The sequence below is a fragment of the Manis javanica genome, chromosome 14, assembly GCF_040802235.1.
Source record: "Manis javanica isolate MJ-LG chromosome 14, MJ_LKY, whole genome shotgun sequence".
Lineage (NCBI taxonomy): Eukaryota > Metazoa > Chordata > Mammalia > Pholidota > Manidae > Manis > Manis javanica.
This window is the reverse complement of record NC_133169.1, coordinates 41,610,166-41,615,155: the sequence shown is the minus strand read 5'-3', so window position 1 is coordinate 41,615,155 and position 4,990 is coordinate 41,610,166. Positions and strand designations below refer to the sequence as shown.

At 38.0% G+C, this 4,990-nt stretch overlaps 1 pseudogene; it reads right to left on the bottom strand.

Moving 5' to 3' along the window:
- On the bottom strand, nucleotides 1-962 carry LOC108397601 (olfactory receptor 2T29-like; annotated as a pseudogene).
- Nucleotides 963-4,990: the final 4,028 nt, after the last annotated feature.

The following is a 4,990-nucleotide window of genomic DNA, read 5'->3' as shown; positions in this document are numbered from 1 at the left end:
CTACTTCATGGTTTCTTGAAAGACAGCTCCCACATTCAACATTTATTTCAGAGCCCCCATAGCATCCTTATTCCTTAGACTATAGATCAAAGGGTTTAGCACAAGAGTGAGTATGGTGTAAAAGACAGACACCACCATGTCCTTCTCAGGGGTGAGATAGGAGCTGGGGAGCATGTAATTGTACATGGCATCCCCATAGAAGAGGGTGACCACAGTCATGTGGGAGGAGCAGGTGGCAAAGGCCTTCTTCCAGCCCTCTGCCAAGTTCATCCTGTGGATGGTGAGGAGAATGAAACCATAGGAGCCTGAAATGATGGTCACAGAAATGAGTAGCATGAGGATGCAGCAGAGATACATGAGTGTCTCATACATGGAGGTGTCCGAGCAGGAGAGCTTCATCACAGCAGGGACCTCACAGAAGTAATGATGGACCTCCCGGGACCCACAGAAGGGGAAGGTCATGGTGACAGGTGTGAGCATGAAGCCATCCACAGATCCCAAGAACCAGCAGCCAGACACTAAGAGGAAACACACCCTATGGTTCAAGAGGACAGGGTAACAGAGAGGATGGCAGATGGCTGCATAGCAGTCATAAGCCATGGCAGCAAGGAGGAAACATTCTGATCCACTCAGTGTCAAACAGAGAAACATCTGCATCCCACATCCAGAGACAGAGATGGTGTTCACACCTATGACCTGGTCCACGAGCATCTTGGCACAGTGACAGAAATGTACATTACATCCATGAGAGACAGCTGGCTGATGAAAAAGTACATGGGGGTGTGGAGCCGGGCATCAGAGCATATCAGAAGGATTAGGATGGTGTTTCCACACAAGGTCATCAGGAAAACCACAAAAATGACCACACAAAGGATTGCTGGGTGTTTGGATTGACTGAAGATTCCCAGCAGGATGAACTCTGACCTTCCTGAGTGGTTGGCCTTCCAGGTGGTGTCCTCCATGATTTCACCTGGCCCACCGAGGAGAGAAGTAATGGAGCACTCATGACATGCCACCTGCTGAATGACTCTTTAGGGTGTGGGCATATGTGTGTGTGTGTGTGTGTGTGTGTGTGTGTATCAACCCAGTTATGCTAAGTGTAGGAAACCCTATGGTCCTGGAGACTGAGAGGTTAGACATTACTTGTAATTCAATTAATATGCCAAAAAATTAATAAGTCACAACTGTGGGGCAAAATAATTGGTAACTTCAGGTTATCAAAGTTCAAGATCATGAGATGATCTGATTATATATGTCCTTTATCAAGTATGGAAATTTGCGTAGTCATGAGTGTATACAAACACAAAAAGTGAATTATTAAAGATGGGATATCACTTTCTAAAGTTTTTGTTATAGGACACAGAATTTCACTAACATCTCTGATTTAATATCTGATTAGGCTCTTAAAAACTCTTGAAGTTTCATTCACTCTTAGAAATATTTTACATCTCACTGTGCATGCAAATACTGAGTCATTACATTGTACATTGTACACCTGAAACCAATGTTATGTATCAATTTTATACTTCAGTTTTTAAAAAGGCTTAAAAAGTAACTGAATCACAGTTTGAGATAATCCATATGAATGTTTGAACCCATTGGTGAGACTGAATCACATGTTGAAGCAGTGAAGTTGGGTGGGTTGAGCTGTATATTCAGAAGTAGCCTGTGGGCCTCACCAAGGAACCCTTTGGACATCCTAGGGGCAATGTTAGGAGCCCAGACTCTGAAGCCGTAGGTGTGGGTCCAGCTTATCCTGTACCCCTCTTGCCCTTTCCACTGTACATAAAATGCACACAAGCGCAATGATCTCAGTCATGGTTAGGAACAAATGAGCTAAAATAATGGACATAGGTGGCACCTGACAGTTACTGATGGATATGCATACATACTGCTATTTTAAATAATTAATATAGAGAGAAATAATTGAGTAGAATCTGGGTAAGACACTGCTCTTACTATTATTGTCTGATGATATAAGATGTATTAGCTCAGTTCACCAGTCTTTGTATCTACTTATGCTTTTAATAATTTTGAGTTAATAATTTCTGTATTTATAGAGAACTTATGTATGAATTTGTTTATATATCCATAAGAATTATATATATTATGTATGTACATAGATACATATAATTATTTTATGAGTATGTATACTTTAAATATAAACATATAAATATATTCATACAATTCTTATTTTAACCATGGTTAGGAAGAATTTCTTATAGAAATCCATTTTTTTATACCTAGTACATGTTTGTCCAAGTTGAATCTTACCTTCTTAAAGCTTCTACCACTTGCTATAAATATCAGGGGAGAAGAAATAGGACTGAGAGTGTCACTGCCATTTATCAGGCAAGGCTTTTGATTCTCCAAATGTTAACTGCTTTAATGTACACAGAAAATAATTTTTCATGGAAACAGACAGAGTGGAATGCTAAAAAGCACTGAGATATTTCTGTCTCCAATTCACTGTTGGCTTTTCTATGTTGCTGGTCACTGGCAGCTTCTGATTTATTGGAAGGTAAATCAAAGACAAATTAAAATTCATTAAATTCAGGGAGGTCACAATCTATTCAGGGACAAATATTATATAAATATGATTTAATGTATAATTTTGAAATAACTACAATGTGAATAAAGTGAATGATAGATGCAAAAGATATCTGGTCTTTCTAAGAGAATCAGTAAGAGCTTCATCTGTATTTTCTCATGAAGATTACATCTCTGAAGATTTTCAATTTCTGGCAAGTTAAAACCCTTATTAACAAGAAGGAAATATGAACTTCTCTTTCTGGAAAGAGTTTACAGGTGGTTACATTGCAGAGATATTTCACAGTGATATTTTGCATACCAAATATATTTTATAGTATTGTGTTAATTCCAAAGGTTAATTACTATATTCAATCTACTAATAAATTGAATTTATTCAGGGTGTTAGAGCAGCAGAAAACACTGACAATTATTTCAATTTCTTAATTTAAATTCCCAAGAAATCTGGACACATTGCATTAAAAAATGTAAGTTTTCTTCAAATCCCATGCACTTTGGCATGTGGATTCTGAGCTTTGTGAAAATTTTAAAAATAATCCATCGATTTGCAAAGCACACTTGTTTGCCAGTTTATATTTGTGGAAAAGTAAACAATGGCTAGCACAGGGACCAGCCATGTGAGACCTTCAGCTGTTTGCTGAGCGAGCGGAGGGAGACTGGAAGGGAATTTGGGGTCACTGGGGAAATCTCTGCTGCACCTCAGTAAATGGGGATCAGCATCACTAGGCCACAGCAAGCAGCCCACCTGGGATACAGACAGGGAGCCGTGTCTGTACCACCCTCAGCAGCGGCGCCCACCCCATGCAGACTGACTCTAATGCAATTCCCTGAGTTTCGTGGAAACAGTTTAGTGAATATTTAACTTGAGGTCATGGATAGTGTCTGTGGCATAAGCCAAATCTTTATTTGAAGCTGACAGCATTCCAGGAATTGTCCTAGTGCTCACCACATTCCATCCTTCCCAGGAGCCTGTTGGGTACCTACTCATCTTATTTTGTCCTTTTACATGATAAAAGCTTCAGGTTCTCAGAGTATCTGCCTAATGCCACAAACCAAGCAGAGTGAGAACTCATCTCAGCCCCCAATTCAGCCCCACAGGCTGTGCCTCTGCCTCAGGTCTCTTGACAGCATGGCCTGCACTCCATGGGGGACGACCTGGTGTCAGGCGCCCGTGTCAGCTTTCCTGGGGAACTATAAATACGATGGAGACACTTGTTTCCAGTATTTTATAAACCTCAGAAATCAACTCCAAGTAATCAGGAATATTATATATATATATATATATATTCCTTTGTCTACAAATAGTTGGAAAGCAAAAATTCCTAACACATTGCAGTATATAGTGCATTTCCTAATATACTGCAGTACAGACATGACATATAAAGAGATTCTTAAGGGAAAGTATACTTGCTTTTCTACTTAAATACAGATGACAGGTAAACATTTGAGGAAATATTTTCAGCAACTAATAGAATATGTCAGAAGCAGAACAATTCAAAATAATAATTACCCTTTGCTCTTGCAATTCCCTGTACTTCTGTGGCTGAAACCACCATTTGTTGACATTATTCGTCTCACCCGGATGGCTGATGGCGCATGTCCAGGTTAAGCGTAGAAAGAGAAGCAAGAGAGTGACATCATCCCTAGTGTTACTATGCCCGCTGAGGGAGTGGCTTCTTTTTATGACAAATCTCCTCTGAGACTATAAATAGGAATGCAATGAAAGGAGCTAAAGAAGCTAGTGGGTAGCCCTGCTGTGATTGTTTTGTTTCTCTCTCATGTCTTCAAAGAAAATTTCTTATTGTTAATCACAATATGCATCAAAAACTTAATCAATATTAATAATAATCACAAATATCAAAATCACATAAATTCTTAGCTATGAAATGTTATTTCATGTGTATATGTATACACATACTTTATCACTTAAAGTTCAAGGAAAATTGTGAGTAACTGTCATTTTTCTTTTTGCTTATAAAGAATATGAAACTAATAGTTCAACTGATTTTTCAAAGGCAGTATCACTAGTCAGTACTCTGGTGAAAGTAAAACTAAGTTCATTTCCTTCACATCTTTCCCTTGATCTCTGTTCTTTAGATTACTGATTTGTATATCTTCTTCTATTATTTACATGAAATCCATGTTAATTTAATGCTATGCCATTTCTTCATTTTTTTCAGTTTTTATTTTTAAATTTATTCATATTATTGATATATAATTGGTATACATTCTATAAGTTTAAGATGTGTAATAGGATGAAATGTTATAGTATGTATGGAAAAGTATTAACCACAAAAAATTAGTTATTACAGCCTTCAACTTATATTATCAATTTGTTGTTGCTGTGGTGAGAAAATAGCTCTATCCTCATTGCAATTCTCAAGTATACAGTGCAATATTTTACATAATAGCCACCATGATGTAGCGAACATGTGTAAGT